Here is a 19,590-nt window from a genome sequence, read left to right as displayed (position 1 = left end):
ATCAATCTTCATTACAAACATATGAAGTCAGTATTATTATGGCACCCATTTCACAGGTAAAAAAACTAAGGCACAGTCCTGGCCATATAGCTCAGTTGATTGGAGTGTGTGCCCAATATGCAGGGGTTGCAGGTTCAATAAATGATCAGGGCACATACAGAAACAGATTGATGATTCTGTCTCTCTCTAAAACCAATAAGTAAATTTTAAAAAAGGAACTGAGACACAAAGACTGAGCAATTTGTCAATATCATATGACTAGGAAGCAGTAACTTGAATCCAGAGACTAAGCTCCTAATCTCTATGTTATACCTCTCTTAATTACTTCCTGTCACTAGTTTATTTGTCCAGGATTTGTTTCCTTTTTTATAAAATGTATTACTTAACATTACTTTGCTTTATACAATTATCACTTCTTAAAATGTTAAAATATTTCTGTAGTGTTTGGTAAGCAGTCACAGTACTGAGACCCCTGAGTAACACATACACATACACAGACACACACATACATACACAAGAATAAAGCCTGGAGTGCTCTGATCCCTGATCCCTGCTCCAGATCTATGGACCCAGTGATGTTGATGGAATGGTATCCATGGAATTCAGGTTGTTAAATATTGAATACCACCCTAAGCACAACAAAGTCAATGTATGAACCTCAACCTATCAATAGTGGTACAGTAGAGGCAGAGGTTCAGTAAGTTCCTCAACAAGGGCTGGGCGAGAATCACAAGTCTCTGCCCATCTTCAGGGGGCTGCCACCTGGGGACAGAACATGGGCTTTGGATTAGATAGAAGTGGATTTGCCTCTTAAGTTTATCATTCACTTCCAGAACCTCAGTTTTTTACTTAGAGGTGTTGTTAATCTTTCATGAGCAACAGGAGATTTAAATAATAATAAATGCATGAGTACTTAAATTTTAATGTTTGGTACATAGCTGTTGCTCAGAAGACAATGAGCTAGACATTATTGTTATTATGTAAAATAGGCACAGGAGTAATGTGCACTTTATAAGGTGATTATAGCATTACATCAGTTAAAAACAAAGCTATCAGAAATTTGCCTGACTCATAATAAACTCAAATATAAGTGTTGGTCATTATTATTTTTTTAAAAAGCTAATCTATTTAAAGTTTGTAACTTGTACACCATATTATTTTGCAGATAGGCCTTCTATTTAACATTTTTCTCTTATAAGAATTTTTCCTAGGTCGAAACTCTTTGAAAAAACTCAGAAGAAATGGACATTTTTTTGCCATGTTTGTAAGAGGATTAAAAACCTAATATAGCTGAAATAGCAGTTTAAACTATGTTTATGCCTTCAGTTTGTACAGTTGATAAAACTGATTTCAGTTTAGGAAAAGCCAACCAAAACATCTCACTTATAAGATGTCACAAACATGTTTAAATCTTTTATTTTAATACTTTGAGGCAGTGGTGAGTGGACTCAAATTTGCAAGAAAATGATCCAAAAGGGAGAAGAAAAAACATTATTTTAAATTTTGTTTTCAATTGATTTTGACAAAAAGAAGATGAATGTTCAAATGGAAAATCAGAATGGGGTCCTCAGGGAGAATTTTTATTTTCCTTCTGGAACATCGAAGGGAGAATTTTAAGGAGTGGTATGGAGAGGAGATTAGAGAGCTGGTACTGAGGGTTTCCATGAACAAGAAGAAATTCCACTGAAACCTAGTTGCCATGGGCAACCAAAGAAACACTAACACTGAAAGAAAGGCTTTTCTGGTTTTAAAATGATGTTTTATTACATATCATCTGAAAAATACTGACTAAAGTATCAGTTGATGCCAAATCTGCCTCTGCCATTGGTCAGAGCTGTGCCCCTAGGTGATTTATTTAATATTTAACCTTTCTGCCTCTCAGAACTATTATATTATGTAATGTTTGTTGGTTTGACTTGGTGTTATTAACCTCCATTTTAAGCTCCTCTAAATTTAAACTTTGGGTAAGCAAACGTGGGAGGTGTAACAAGTGTCTAAAACATTTCTAATATTGCATTGCTAGGTTTCTTGGGAAGCAGATGGTTTAATCCAATTAACTCATATTTATTAAGCACCTAGTAAGTGCTATATAGCTATACAAACACAAATATAAAATGCAAAGCTATAGATATATCAATAGAAGAAATATACACATAAAAATGAAAAGAGAGATCATGTCCTCTGTAAGAGCTCCTATTCTAATAAAAGAGACAGTAGTGTAAATAATCTACAATACTGTGGGATTGAACACAGCAAAAGATACTGCTAAGGATATAGTCAGGGTCAGAGATGATTCTGGGTAGTGCCCTGAGTGGAATTTTAAGGATGAATATTAAGCATTTAGAACATTCCACAATCAATAAAATTCACATGTAAATGAATTAGATGTCTTTCTCAGTTGATGACATCCTATATGTCTTTGTGAAGTGGTCCTTTTGGAAATAAAGCAACCCTTTGGGTGGGCGTTGGACATTTAAGTATGGTTGCTACTCAGTAAATAGTTTAGAGCTCTCTGTGGGCATTTTTGCAGGGCCATATTTATAACACTTTGTAAACAAGAGGACAAACCTCCCACTGCCACCATAGCCTTGCCTGCACAGGACTCAGTTCCTGTCTGCTCCCAACCAGGCAGGAATAGGGCAGACCAACGCTATTTTCAGCCAGCAGCACATCTAAGATGAGTTACTAGGTAAGCCAGAGCATAGATTTCAAAGGAACACAGGACAGCAAACAATTCCTTTATGGTGTTCTCTAAAAATACAAAATTGCTCCAAGCCCTGACCCAATATCATTTACAATTTTAGGACATTGTTTCTTGCACCCCAGAACGCAAATCTCTTCTTATAGAAGCCATCTTCTTCAACCCAAACTCTAGTCACTGGCTTTGAGCTCAAGTAATTAAGAAAAAACTCCAAATTTCTTAAAAGATGGATTTCCTTTCAAGCAGTTGTCTGCCCTATCCTAGAAGAAAATTGGAACTCCAGGAGAATCTACTACAATCTGTCTCCTCCCAGGTAGGAGATAGCTAATAATAATAATGACCACTTTTGGAGTCCTGTTCTGAGCCAGGCTCTTTCATAGACATTAACTAGTTATATCCTCTTGGCTATTTGCAATAGCAGGTACTATTTTCCGAGGAGCCTGAGACTCAGAGATATTAAATGACCCAATGGCAAGAATATGGTAGTAAAACATTAAAATATTTACCTAACTAGGATACATCCTACATGATGGTGGAATATTTAGGTTTCTTAAAGTGATATTCAAGGGAATGGGGGGCTCAGAATCGAAGTTCATCACCCAGAGACCCTCTTTCCTCTGCATAGGAGTCTTCTGTGATCCAGTTACCCCTGGAGTCACAGTCAGGAGACATTTAGGCCAGAGAAATTAATATTTTGGCAAGACAAGAAAATCTTTGGACATTTGTCATGCATTTTTTTAACCTTACTTTTGTTTGTCACTGTTCATGTTTACCTGTGAATTATATCCCTAGGAATACCATCAATTCTGAGTCAATATTCTAGGAAAAGTGGCCGTCAAGTACATTTTCCACATTTCTCTCAATGTTAGTATGGAAATATTCTAATAGAGAAAAGGAAGTTTGGATTCTGGACATAACCAAATGATACTTTATAGCACACTTTTGAAGAGTGTTATTTAAAATATTTTCTTATTTAAAATAAAATAAAATAGTTGACTATGAAGGATAATGTGATCTCTGTAGTACATTGGCCACACAGAACCGAGCAATGACAGGAGGTCAAGGGTACTCTCAGTGAATCGAACTGCTGGGATCTGTCAGCAAACTCTTCAGGGGATGTGGTGATACCTGAGTCTTGTAACTGCTAGTTGTGCTCTAAATTAGTGGTTTTCAACTTTTTTTAACTTGGGGACTGGTTAAAAGGAGAATTATTTGGGGGACTGCTAAGGCAGAAATAAAAATCATTATTAGTATTTTGTGCATTATCTTTTAATTATTATACTATAAAGTGAAAAGTCTCTAAACCAACCAGACAAACAGTAAAAATATATTTTAATAGAATATAACTAAAATTTCTTTGGAGGAATCTTTAATTTAAGTAAAGCTAGTACAAAATCTGCTGTTGCTTCTTTGCAAGAATACTTGATAATGGAGTCTGCAGTTTTGTTTCCAAGATACGAAGTGCTGCATTGACATTTATTCTGTTTCTCTGTTTGGTTTTTATTAGTGATAGGGCCAAAAAAGTCTTCTTACACAAGTAGGTGTAGAAAATACAATCAGAATTGCAAAAGTTTTGTAACTAAGGGATGGATATTCTTCTTCCAGTGATAACCAAAATTGTGACAATGATTGCATCTTATGTTTGGACACCAGAGTAACATCTGAAGATAAATCTATGTTTTTCTTTTACACAATGATTAAAGGAGCAGGAGTTGATAACTTGCATGAATGGGTTATTGACCGAGAAGTTACCTTTATGGGGATCTGCATTTTCAGGGTAATAATGGTCCAAGTTTGAACTATTATAAGTCTTAAATGTTGACTTATATTAAATATGAATTTCCAGTTGATGTCCGCAGCAATCAAAAAGTCTTGGAAAAGTGGAAATATTTCTTCTATATCTTCTTCCTCTATGTGAATTTCACAAAAAACAAGTTTTCTTTTTGAATGCATCTGCCTTATTTCTTAATGTAAGAATGCTTGTATTAAACCCATGAAGAGAAATAGTTCACTGAAGAGGCTAAATATATCCACCACATATGCAAGCTTAGCCATCCATTCTTCATCCAACAAAAGTTCTACTAGTGCAGAGTTTCATTTTAGCAGAAACTATTTCACTTCTTCTCTTAGCTCGAAAAGTCAGGAAAAACCCTTTCTCTTTTTTTTTTTTTGAATTTTATTTAGAAAATTAAATTTAACAAAGTGACAATGATCAATAAGAGCATATAAGTTTCAGATAAACATTTCCTTAGCATTTGAACTGTTTATTATATTGTATACCCATCAACCCAAAGTCAAATCATTTTCCATCACACAAAGTTAAATCATTTTCTGTAACCATATATTAGTCCTTCTTTACTCCCTTCCTTCATCCCCTCCTTCACATCCCCTCCCTCTGGTAATCACTTCACTTTTATCTATATCCATAAGTCTTAGTTTTATATCCCACCTATGTGTGAAATCACATAGTTCTTAGCTTTTTCTGATTTATTTATTTCACTCAGTAAATGTTCTCAAGGTCCATCCATGTTGTCTATAAATGGCAATAGGTCATTATTTCCTATGACTGAGTAGTAATCCATTGTATGTATGTACCACATCTTCTTTATCCAGTTCTCTATCAAAGGACACTTAAGTTGTTTCCATGTCTTGGCCACTGTGAATAATACTGTGATGAATATGGGAGTGCATGTGCCAATATTTTCAAGTTTTGGGGGTAGATACCCAGTAGAGGGATTGTTGGGTCAAATGGTAGTTCTAGTCTTAATCATTAGAGGAACCAATAATTTTCTTCCATAATGGTTTTACTAGTTTGCATTCCCACCAGTATGATTGAGAGTTTCTTTTCCTCCACAACCTCTCCATCACTTGTCAATACCTGTCTTATTGATAACAGCCAATCTAACAGGTGTGAAGTAATATCTCACTGTAGCCTTGATTTGCATTTCTCTATTAGTTAGTTAAGATGAGCTTCTTTTCATATATCTGCTGGCCATTTGTATGTCTTCTTAAAAGAAGTGTCTGTTCAAGTCCTCTCCTCATTTTTTAATTGGATTATTGGCATGTTTGTTGCTGAGCTTTGTGAGTTCTTATATATTTTGGATATTAAGCCCTTATCAAAGCTGTTGTTTTCAAATATCACCTCCCATTTAGTTGGCTGCCTATTTGTTTTGTTGTCAGTTTCTTTTGCTGTGCAGAAGCTTTTTAGTTTGATATAGTCCCATTCATTTATTTTTGCCTTTACTTTCCTTGCCTTTGGGGTCAATTTCATAAAATGTTCTCTATAGCCAAGGTCCATGAGTTTAGTACCTATGTTTTCTTCTATGTAATTCACTATTTCAGGTCTTATATTTAGGCTTTTGATTCACTTTGAATTAATTGTTGTTCAGGGGGACAAACTGTAATCAAGTTTCATTCTTTTGTATGTGGCTTTCCAATTTCCCCAGCACCATTTATTGAAGAGGCTTTCTTTTCTCCATCATGTATTTTTGGCTCCTTTGTGGAAGATGATTTGTCCATATATATGTGGTTTTATTTCTGGGCTTTTGATTCTGTTCCATTGGTCTGTATGTCTGTTTTTCTGCTGCTCCCATGCTGTTTGGATTACCATGGCTCTGTATTATAATTTGAAGTCAGGTAGTGTGATAGCTCCAGCTTTATTCTTCTTTCTCAGGATTTCTTTGGCTATTTGGGGTTCTTTTATGGTTTCCTACAAACCTGGTGTTTTTTGTTCTATTTCTTTAAAACATGCCATTGGAAATTTAACAGGGATTTTATTAAGTTTGTACATTGCTTTGGGTAATATGGCCATAACTATGTTGATTCTTCCAAACCATAAACATTTTCCATTTCATTGTTTTTTTTTCAATTTCTTTCAATAATGCTTTGTAGTTGTTAGTATATAGGTCTTTCACATCCTTTCTTGAGTTTATTCCTAGGTATTTTATTTTGTTTTTGTTGTGACTTAACTGTATTGGTTTATTGTTTCTAACAGTTTTTCAGTGAAGTCTTTGGGGTTTTCTATATAGAGGGTCATGTCATCTGCAAAGAATGATACTTTTACTTATTCTTTCTTGATATAGATGCCTTCTATTTCTTTCTCTTGCCTCATAGCTCTAGCTAAGTCTTCCAGTACTACGTTGAATAAGAGTGGAGAGAGTAGGCAACCTTGTTTTGTTCCTGATTTTAGAGGAAAAGCCTTCACCATTTAGTATGATTTTAGCTGATAGTTTGTCATATATGGCCTTTATTATTTGAGGTACGTCCCTTCCACCACATTTTATTTAGTGTTTTAAACATAAAGGGATTTTGTATCTTAATAAATGTCTTTTCTTCATTTATTGATAGGATCATATGAGTTTTGTTCTTTTTTGTTGTTGATGTGGGGTATTACATTGATTCATTTACACATGTTGAACCATTCTAAAACCCTTCTCCTTGAGAGCCACCTTACTTCTGTATAGAGAAGAACATATTGATGTTGTGAATCCATGCTTTTACATAGTATCATGAACAGTCTGGAGTTCAAATCTAGACTATGAGTATCATTAACTATCTTCATTCGCTGTGTCATTCATTAATGTGCTTAATTCAGAGGAAGGTTTCTTTGCAACTACATGCTGCCAGTGAATTTACAATGCATGGATAACATTTCTGGATGTGCTACATTCTTTATTTTTCCAAATATCCCTGAATGATATCTTAACATGATCACAGCATGCCTATAGATACTCCAACATGCTTTCCTTAGTCTAAATCCTCTGATTGAAAGTACTCATTAAGAGCATTAACTATCTCTGAACTAGTGGCCCAACCAGGCAGATCAAGACAACAGAGTAGTTCTTTAACGTCTTTATTATCAATATACCTCACAAAGCAAAGTAAAACAGCATAGTTACTCATGTCAGTTGATTCATCAAGTTGAATGGCAAAACATTTTGATTTCTTTATCCCCTTTACAATTTGCTCTTCAATATCATTGACCGGTAAGGGAGTGACGTCACGGAAATGGCGCCGTGAGAAGCGCGTCCGACAGCTCTCCCCTAAATCACAACAAATTTATCAACTAGAAACAGAAAAATTTATCCTCAGAGCATTCCGGAGTTCCACACAAACTGAAAGCAAAAGGACTGTTATCACTTGAATCTGAGAGACGAGGGTGTGGAGGAAGCTACCGCAGCGACGCTCATTCAAGCCGCGAGGGAGTGCGCCTGCGTGCTATCAATAAGACCACCCTCAGATGCCGATAAGAAAGAAGAAATCAAATATTATGGATACAAAAGAAAGAGAGGTAACACAAATAGATGTGGAAAAATCTATGGAGAAAAGACTTAACATATTGGAAGCCTTGGAGCTAAATGACAGAGAATTTAAAATAGAAATCTTAAAAATACTCAGAGATATACAAGAAAACACAGAAAGGCAATATAGGGAGATCAGAAAACAACTCAATGAACACAAAGAATATATTACCAAGGAAATTGAAACTATAAAAACAAATCAAACAGAAATGAAAAACTCAATTCACGAGCTGAAAAACGAGGTAACAAGCTTAGCTAACAGAACAGCCCAGATTGAAGATAGGATTAGTGAAATAGAAGACAAACAACTTGAGGCACAACAGAGAGAAGAAGAAAGAGACTCAAAAATAATAAAAAATGAGAAAGCCCTACAGGAATTGTCTGACTCCATCAGAAAGAATAACATAAGAATAATAGGTATATCAGAGGGAGAAGAGAAAGAAAATGGAATGGAGATTATACTCAAACAAATAATAGATGAGAACTTCCCAAGCCTGTGGAAGGAACTAAAGCCTCAAATTCAAGAAGCAAACAGAACACCAAGTTTTCTTAACCCCAACAAACCCACTCCAAGGCACATCATAATAAAGATGACACAAACCAATGACAAAGAAAAAATTCTCAAGGCAGCCAGGGAAAAGAAGAGTACAACATATAAAGGAAGGCCTATTAGATTATCATCAGATTTCTCAGCAGAAACTCTACAAGCTAGAAGAGAGTGGACCCCAATATTTAAAGCCCTGAAAGAGAGGAACTTTCAGCCAAGAATACTATACCCATCAAAGCTATCCTTCAAGTATGAAGGAGATATAAAAACATTCACAAATACAGAAAAGATGAGAGAATTTATCAACAGAAAGCCCCACTCCAGGAAATACTAAGGGGGGTTTTCCAACCAGATTCAAAGAACAAAAGAAAACAACACCACAAGTAACAGCTCCACCAAGAACACAATAAAACCAAACTTAAACTGTGACAACAAAGGAAAAAAAAGGGGGGAGGGGATGGAGATTAACAGTAGCAAAGGATGATGAAGTGCAGAAATACTTATAAGATAGGGTACTACAATGAATATGGTAGGTACCCTTTTCATTACTTAATGGTAACCACCCTTAAAAAAACCACCACAAAAACACTTGACTTAAAAAAGGTAGCAACAGAGGAAAGAAGTATGGAACACAAACAAACAAAAACAAATGATAGAAAAACAAAAGAGAAGAATCAAACTAGATACAAAACTAACAGAAAGCAATTTATAAAATGGCAGTAGGGAACCCACAAGTGTCAATAATTACACTAAATGTAAATGGATTAAACTTACCAATAAAAAGACACAGAGTAGCAGAATGGATTAAAAAAGAAAATCCAACTATATGCTGCCTACAAGAAACACATCTAAGCAACAAGGATAAAAACAAATTCAAAGTGAAAGGCTGGAAAACAATACTCCAAGCAAACAACACCCAAAAAAAAGCAGGCGTAGCAATACTCATATCTAATAATGCTGACTACAAGACAGAAAAAGTACTCAGAGACAAAAATGGTCATTTCATAATGATTAAGGGGAAGTTGAATCAAGAAGACATAACAATCCTTAATATATATGCACCAAACCAAGGAGCACCAAAATATATAAGACAGCTACTTATTGACCTTAAAACAAAAACTAACAAAAATACAATCATACTTGGAGACCTCAATACACCGCTGACGGCTCTAGATCGGTCATCCAAACAGAGAATCAATAAAGATATAGTGGCCTTAAACGAAATACTAGAACACCTGGATATGATAGACATCTACAGGACACTTCATCCCAAAGCGACAGAGTATACATTTTCCTCTAGTGTACATGGAACATTCTCAAGAATTGACCATATGTTGGGCCACAAAGACAATATCAGCAAATTTAGAAAAATTGAAATTGTACCAAGCATATTTTCTGATCATAAAGCCTTGAAACTAGAATTCAACTGCAAAAAAGAGGGGGAAAAACCCACAAAAATGTGGAAACTAAACAACATACTTCTAAAAAATGAATGGGTCAAAGAAGAAATAAGCGCAGAAATCAAAAGATATATACAGACAAATGAAAATGAAAATACGACATATCAGAATCTCTGGGATGCAGCAAAAGCAGTAATAAGAGGAAAGTTCATATCACTTCAGGCCTATATGAACAAACAAGAGAGAGCCGAAGTAAACCACTTAACTTCACACCTTAAGGAACTAGAAAAAGAAGAACAAAGACAACCCAAAACCAGCCGAAGAAAGGAGATAATAAAAATCAGAGCAGAAATAAATGAAATAGAGAACAGAAAAACTATAGAAAAAATCAATAAAACAAGGAGCTGGTTCTTTGAAAAGATCAACAAAATTGACAAGCCCTTGGCAAGACTCACCAAGGAAAAAAGACACAGGACTCAAATAAATAAAATCCAAAATGAAAGAGGAGAGATCACCACAGACATCATAGAAATACAAAGAATTATTGTAGAATACTATGAAAAATTATATGCCACCAAATACAACAATCTAGAAGAAATGGATAAATTCCTAGAACAATACAACCTTCCTAGACTGAGTCATGAAGAAGCAGAAAGCCTAAACAGACCAATCAGCAGGGAGGAAATAGAAAAAACTATTAAAAATCTCCCCAAAAATAAAAGTCCAGGCCCAGACGGTTATACTAGTGAATTCTATCAAACATTCAAAGAAGACTTGGTTCCTATTCTACTCAAAGTCTTCCAAAAAATTGAAGAAGAAGCAATACTTCCAAACACATTTTATGAGGCCAACATAACCCTCATACCAAAACCTGGCAAGGATGGCACAAAGAAAGAAAACTACAGACCAATATCTCTAATGAATACAGATGCTAAAATACTAAACAAAATACTGGCAAATCGAATACAACAACATATTAAAAAAATAATACATCATGATCAAGTGGGATTCATCCCAGAATCTCAAGGATGGTTCAACATACGCAAAACGGTTAACGTAATACACCATATCAACAAAACAAAGAACAAAAACCACATGATCTTATCAATAGATGCAGAAAAGGCTTTTGATAAAATACAACACAATTTTATGTTTAAGACTCTCAACAAAATGGGTATAGAAGGAAAATATCTCAACATGATAAAGGCCATATATGATAAACCATCAGCCAACATCCTATTAAACGGCATAAAACTGAGGACTTTCTACCTTAAATCAGGAACAAGACAGGGTTGTCCACTCTCTCCACTCTTATTCAACGTGGTGCTAGAAGTTCTGGCCAGAGCAATCAGACAAGACAAAGAAATAAAAGGCATCCATATCGGAAAAGAAGAAGTAAAGCTATCACTTTTTGCTGATGATATGATCCTATACATCGAAAACCCAAAGGACTCCACAAAAAGATTATTAGAAACAATAAAAAGTAAGGTCGCAGGATACAAAATTAACATACAAAAGTCCATAGCCTTTCTATATGCCAACAATGAAATATTAGAAAACGAACTCAAAAAAATAATCCCCTTCACGATTGCAACAAAAAAAATAAAATACCTAGAAATAAACATAACAAAGAACGTAAAGGACCTATATAATGAAAATTACAAAGCATTGTTAAGGGAAATCGAAAAAGATACAATGAGATGGAAAAATATTCCTTGTTCTTGAATAGGAAGAATAAATATAATCAAAATGGCCATATTACCCAAAGCAATATACAAATTTAATGCAATTCCCATCAAAATCCCTATGAGATTTTTTAAAGAAATGGAACAAAAAATCATCAGATTTATATGGAACTATAAAAAACCCCGAATAGCCAAAACAATCCTAAGGAAAAAGAATGAAGCTGGGGGCATTACAATACCTGACTTCAAACTATATTATAGGGCCACGATAATCAAAACAGCATGGTATTGGCAAAAAAATAGACACTCAGACCAATGGAACAGAATAGAAAGCCCAGAAATAAAACCACATATATATGGTCAAATAATCTTTGATAAAGGGGCCAACAACACACAATGGAGAAAAGAAAGCCTCTTCAACAAATGGTGTTGGGAAAACTGGAAAGCCACATGCAAAAGAATGAAACTCGACTACAGCCTGTCCCCGTGTACTAAAATTAATTCAAAATGGATCAAAGACCTAAATATAAGACCTGAAACAATAAAGTACATAGAAGAAGACATATCATGGTACTAAATCAGGTACTAAAATCATGGACCTGGGTTTTAAAGAACATTTTATGAACTTGACTCCAATGGCAAGAGAAGTGAAGGCAAAGATAAATGAATGGGACTACATCAGAATTAAAAGTTTTTGCTCAGCAAGAGAAACTGATATCAAAATAAACAGACAGCCAACTATATGGGAACTGATATTTTCAAACGATAGCTCAGATAAGGGCCTAATATCCAAAATTTACAAAGAACTCATAAAACTCAACAACAAACAAACAAACAATCCAATAAAAAAATGGGAAGAGGACATGAACAGACACTTCTCCCAGGAAGAGATACAAATGGCCAACAGATATATGAAAAGATGCTCAGCTTCATTAGTTATTAGAGAAATGCAAATCAAAACTACAATGAGATACCACCTCACTCCTGTTAGATTAGCTATTATCAATAAGACGGGTAATAGCAAATGTTGGAGAGGCTGTGGAGAAAAAGGAACCCTCATTCACTGTTGGTGGGACTGTAAAGTAGTACAACCATTATGGAGGAAAGTATGGTGTTTCCTCAAAAAACTGCAAATAGAACTACCTTATGACCCAGCAATCCCTCTACTGGGTATATACCCCAAAACCTCAGAAACATTGATACGTGAAGACACATGTAGCCCCATGTTCATTGCAGCACTGTTCACAGTGGCCAAGACATGGAAACAACCAAAAAGCCCTTCAATAGAAGACTGGATAAAGAAGATGTGGCACATATACACTATGGAATACTACTCAGCCATAAGAAATGATGACATCAGATCATTTACAGCAAAATGGTGGGATCTTGATAACATTATAAGGAGTGAAATAAGTAAATCAGAAAAAAACAAGAACTACATGATTCCATACATTGGTGGAACATAAAAATGAGACTAAGAGACATGGACAAGAGTGTGGTGGTTACCAAGGGTGGGGGGGAGGGAGGACATGGGAGGGAGGGAGGGAGAGAGTTAGGGGGAGGGGGAGGGGCACAGAGAACTAGATAGAGGGTGACGGAGGACAATCTGACTTTGGGCGAGGGGTTTGCAACATAATTTGATGACAAAATAACCTAGACATGTTTTCTTTGAATATATGTACCCTGATTTATTAATGTCATCCCATTACCATTAATAAAAATTTATTAAAAAAAAATATCATTGACCATATCAAAATATCTTCTCTGGACAGTATTCTCCAAAAGTGGCATAGCTTTAAGTTTTGTGCAGTTTGAAGACTCCAAATTTTCTGAGTGACACCTATATAAATTCTTCAGCAGTAGTGAACATTTTTTCATTTTTGATATTTGAAGGGCAGCTAAATAAGACACTCAAAGCAGCAATTTCTCACTAGTCATCATTTTCTTCATTTGAATTTTCTGACTTCATTTGGTTGTGTAATCTTTCATAAAAATCTAGTGGCTTCTCAATGAGATTGCTATGTTTTGAATGCAAATGAGTAAATTTGGAAAGTTTCATTGCATAATTTGACAGAATTTCAGAACATATTATAGACAAGAGCTATGGCAATAATTCACTACCAGGTGCTAAACTAAAATCAAGTTTTAAATACTCTTTATTGTATCACCTAACAAAATTTCCTCTTTTTTTTTTGGTTTCTATTGCAACTTCCAAATTATGAATGCATTCCTTTTTTACTGTTTCTTTTAAACCTGAAACATTAATACTTGGTTTACTTTTTGTGTTATCACTGCTGTTCTTTTGACCATTGTTTTTGCTTTCGAAGATTAAAATATTTTGTCATTTTTTCTTTCTATTTTGTAAGGTTTAAATGTATAACACAATGACAATTAAACACACAATAATTTATTTATAAACAATATGGACACATTCTGAACAGAAGAGTACATGTATAAATATTTGTTCAAGCATGAAAAAAATGTACTCCAAATGGGGAAAGGAATATTGTGTACAATAGTGCATTATGATATAAGCTGGTACTTGGTTTCTGAATACCACACATACGGTGCATTGAACACTACATAAGTTTGTTCCAACACTATTTATTTTTTATTTTACTTTATTTTATTTTTTTAAGTGACAGGAGGAGAGATAGTGAGGCAGAATCCAGCTTGTGCCCCAACAAGGATTCATCCAACAACCCCATCTGGTGCCGACGTTTGAGTACCAAGCTATTTTTAGCACCTGAGGCTGACAGGCTCGAACCAACTGAACTATCTTCAGTGCCTGGTGCCACACTTGACCAATCAAACCACTGGCTGCAGGAGAGGGAGAAGGAAAGCAAGAGAAACGGTCACTTTTCCTGTGTGCCCTGACTAGGTGGGTATCGAACGCAGGATGTCCATATGCCAGGCTGATGCTCTATCCATTGAGCCACTGGCCAGGACCTGTCCCAACACTATTTATACAGCTTGAAAAAAATAAACTATAGAGAGAGAGTGTGAGAGTTAAAACCTGTGCATAACCTAGTGGGCCAGAAATGGAAACACAATGAATAAAGTTTTATCTTACCACACATAACAATCTACATGGCACAAGCTAGTGTTTGATTTCCAAAGTCCACATGTACAATGAATTTAATACAACATATTTTCATGTGAATGCTTTTTGTCTATGGAACATAATTTGTAAATGCTTTGCATGGTGCAAAAGGTTGTTTAAACAAGCCTCCAAGCTCCAAAGATATCTAAGACAATCTCAATAATATTTTCATCAATGATGCAGGCTGATAAATGGCAATCACCCTAAGCATAAGCAAATTTGACTAAGATCATTAGGTCTATAATTCTCATCCAACACTAGGGTGATTAACTCTTTTGTAGACTGGCACACAATTTCTGGTGAACTGGCACTGGTCGGCTGACCAGCAATTGAAAAACACTGCTTTAAGGCATATGATTGGACTTGCAAAGTGGAATCTTGTTCATTTTCCATGAGTTGCTACAAGAGAACTCTGCTCACATAAGGACTTTATTCATTCATTGAAAATAAACACACTTAGATACTATATTTTGATTATCTATTACTACATAAATCACCTCATGTCTTAAGAATGTAAAACAACACTGCCAGGTGGAAGCATCTGATTAGTCAAGCCTCTGTCACATATGTAAACTTCCAGGTAGTTGTTTCAAAAAGAATCATCTAGGCTAGTGTGCCTACCTCTGACCAAGGCACATACAGAGCTGGGGAGGAGGTTCCCCAAAATGTCGTGGGGTTTTGATTGCTAGGTACTCAGAAATAATAGCAAGTTTCTGCTATACACAATTTTACCTGCAGTGACCTTATTTTCCCACTCCATTTGAAATTATAGATAGAACACACCATTACCATTGGAAACATAATGGTTTGAGGCAAAGATGCTAGAAGATGAAAACAAGGAGTGCCTAGACAAACCCTGAATATTTGTTAGTGCAGTCCACATACAGAGGCTTACTCACTGTCCTCAGTAGTTGGTAAATGAAAGAAAAAGAAGAAGAAAAAGCTGACTGAAGGTTGGGACTTATTCCTGTGCCAATGACAACAATGCCTGTGTTTATTTGTCTATCAATGTAAAGCAATCAGAAAAGATGATGGTGTAAAAGTCAGTATTACATTATCCCTCTTTGAGGCCAAGATTACAACAGAATGGTCTTAGTAAAAAATACACTTTTCGCCTGACCAGGCTGTGGCACAATGGATAGAACATTGAACTGGGATGCGGAAGACCCAGGTTCGAGACCCCAAGGTCACCAGCTTGAGTGCGGGCTCATCTGGTTTGAGCAAAGCTCATCAGCTTGGACCCAAGGTCACTGGCTTGAGCAAGGGGTTCTTGGTCAGCTGTAGCCTACCGGTCAAGGCACATATGAGAGAGCACTCAATGAACAACTAAGGTGTTGCAACGAAAAACTGATGATTGATGCTTGTCATCTCTCTCCATTCCTGTCTGTCTATCTCTCTCTGTCTCTGTAAAAAAAAAATGCATTTTTCAGAACAACATGCAAGAAGGACTTTCAGTGAATTCCTTGCATGATATTTTTAGCGGAGTATGACAGTCTGATGATATGTGCAGTCTACCAAGTAATTCTCCATAGACTCTAAGAGAAGACTCAGAATGGGATGGTGGCAGAAAGCAGGACAATAGTTTTAGGGGCTTTGGGATTTAATCAGAAGAAGGCAGTAAGTATATATTGATTTATTTCCTAAAACCAACAGGGAAACTCACAAAGGGAGTTTACAAGAGAAAAAGTTCCAAGGTCTACATTAAGTTGAGAAGAGAATTACAAGAGATTATGTGTGAATTTGACTAAAACAGAGATAAAAGCAAACTCAGACAACAAGCTAAGGTTTTATTAGCAGAGAGAAATTAGATTTGGCATTGAACTAAGGGATATGATGAAAAGAGCAGAAGGAATGACTAGGTTTGTTACAGGGGTTTAAGGGGGGAGAGAAGACTAGACAGAACAAGGAGCCAGCTATAGAATAAATATGGGGGAGTGAAACAGGAAAATAGATTTTTCATCATTGTGTAAGATTATCTAGCACATCCAGTCTGGGTCGGATCAAGTCTATATAAAAGCAAAACATGCTGAAACCAAGCATTTTATATTTATTGTCTCATGCCAGCTGAATGATCCTCCACATTTTACAGATGGGCAAATTGTAGCTGAGAGATGTTAAATAATTTGCATTAAAAACTCATACTTAGCAGTGAGCTAGCCAGAATATAAGCTTAAATTTGTTTGATTCAAAAACCCAGGCTCTTTTCACTATACCATGATAACTCACACCCATAAAATGTGAATTCAGAAGTTATTTACTCTTGAATTTACTTCACACCTAAGTATTAAATAGGAGAGAGAGGCTACTCTTAAGATTCTTAATAATTTTAAGGAAACAATATATGAGCAGCATTTTAGTGGAGAGAGAAGTAAAATTAGGGAGATCAACAAGGACACTCCTTTCAATTACCCTTCCTTCCACATATAATCATTCTATTCATTTTGGGATTATTCAATACTGATGTGGGAGAAACAGATGGCTGCCCTCCATCTGTCTCTCCTTTTCTGCTTCATTCATTGGTGTAGAGTTGTTGCTGGCATGAGGCTGCCCAACCAAGGACTACATGTTCCAGCCCCCATTGGATCTAAATAGAGCCACGTAACTAGTTAATTCCAGGCCAACATTGTTATAAACCAGGTGTGCCTTATTCACCATTCCTCTTTTCCTTTCTTCCAACTAGACATTAGGAACTTTGAAAGCCACATTGTTGAAGACAACAGACCCTCTGTCAGCCTAGCTCCTGAATAACTACCACCATCTCTTTCCCTTCCCAAGCATGAAGATCAGTATTAAACTATTACTTGAGCAAAAAATAAGTTTTATTTTGTGTTAAACCACTAATGGAGAGTTTATTTGTTACAGTAGCTGGTATTACCTGCACTAGCACTACTGTATTAAATCCTCCAGGCTCTTTCATGCTCTTGCTTCTTTTCCTTTCTTATTTTACTTTTGATGCTTTCTGTTAGAGTTTGCTTATTATTGGAACTTAACTCACGAGCCCAAGCTTCTGCAGCTCATACCTCACTAATCTATGGCAGAGTTAGTCCATTTGTCACTCACAAAGCAAGTACTTAATAAACATGTATCTTGTGCAATATGTTAAGGGAAGTGCCATAAAGGACTATGAATAAAAATTTTTAGATGAAGTTTTTGGATTAACACAATCATACAACCTACAAGGACACTAATTCAACATTGTTCAAAATAGCAAAAGAAAAATATAAATAAATGTTCAAGAATAGAAAAATGAATACGTTTATGGGATATTTGTCAAATAAAACACTAAGAATTATTTTAAAAAAACAGAATTTGAACTTCATTCAGTAGGGAATTGATACTCATTGAAACTTTTTGAGAAGATAAGTGAAACGATCAACTTGTACTTTAGCAAGAATAATCATCCAGTAGTAATGTAAGTTCAATTGACTTAGTAAAAGAATTGTGGCTGAGATGACAAGTTGCCCTTATTATTTGTTCTCCCTTTCTTTTAGCAACAAGAAAAATCCAGAGTATAAGCTGATTAAATAGCAATCCAGTTAATGTCAATATTTCCCACCCTCCCTTGAGAGAGGTATGAGTATGCAACTAAGTTCTGGCCAGGGCAGGAGTTGCTTTAATAGGAGATAAGACTGGAGTGTCACACCAAACTTTCTCTAGTACCTCCCATTAAGACACCTTGGCTAGATGGTGGAAGCCAACCCATTGGCATATCCAAGCCTATTGTTTCAACAGCTGTAAGGTGATAAAGACAGAAGAAGAAGCAGAACATAGAGGTCAACAATTTTCAATGGTTTCAGCACAAAGTTTCTGTTTGAGCTGCAGCTAGGCTGTATGGTCTTGACATGATTATGCCTTTTCTCTTTCTAGATGTTCTTGATCTTTCCTCAATCAACTGCAATGCACTGTAGGCATTTTTTCATGAACAGGTTACCTTTTTTAAAAAAAGAACACATCCAGGTTCCATTGAATTTTCTTAGAAATGAAGATTCCTCAATGTTGGAAGGTTGAAGTCTCTGCAAAGAAATCCTCTAACAAATCTCTCTTGCTCTCCACTTTCAGCTCTTTTATACTTTCATGTGAATGAAGTAGTTCAAAAGTTGTGCTAATATTTATGGACATGATAGGTTCATCACTCAACTAACAATGAGATACAGCATCTATTATCTTGCCTGGCTGAAACTGAGATGAGACAAATTCCACTTTAATATATAATATCACAAATAACAGAAAGCTGAAACTGGAGAAAGCAAACAAAGCAATCAAGAAATCTTCTTAAAAGGATGTAAGAATAAAAAAACAAGGTGTCCTGCAGGACTCACCAGCAGGACACAACCAAACTTCAGGAATAGAAAAGAAACTGGTGCTGGGTATTCAGGAACCAAGGATACTATCTCTGGATTTTGAGTTGCTGGTTTTCTCTGAATGACTGTCTTATTCTTTCCTCTCATCATATCTTCTTTTTTCTGCTATTCACTGCACCAGATTGAAGGTGGATGCCTCAGCACTGTATACACTTTATTAATTCCATTTACTCGAGGAATTAATCTAAAGTAAATTAGAGTTTTCATTCCTAATTCCAAATTCCTAAAAGATAGAATGGGATTGGCCTGTCTTTGTAATCAGGTGTCCAACCAACTATAGACATAGGGTCAAGGGATAAACATAACTTCTTGAAATCCATCCTGAGGGTGAGAAATTGAAGGTCATGAGTCATTTTGAGCTGGATAGATACCTCAAAAGTACCTTCTTCATATAGTTAATAGATTGTGGGAAATTGGAAGGTATTATGAAGATAGAATCAACAGCCATGGAAACCAACTGAATGGAAAGGGGGAGAGGAAAGAGCCAAAGATA

This window comes from Saccopteryx bilineata, chromosome 2, assembly GCF_036850765.1.
Source record: "Saccopteryx bilineata isolate mSacBil1 chromosome 2, mSacBil1_pri_phased_curated, whole genome shotgun sequence".
In the NCBI taxonomy this organism is placed as follows: Eukaryota; Metazoa; Chordata; class Mammalia; order Chiroptera; family Emballonuridae; genus Saccopteryx; species Saccopteryx bilineata.
Note: the sequence above shows the minus strand (reverse complement) of the source record.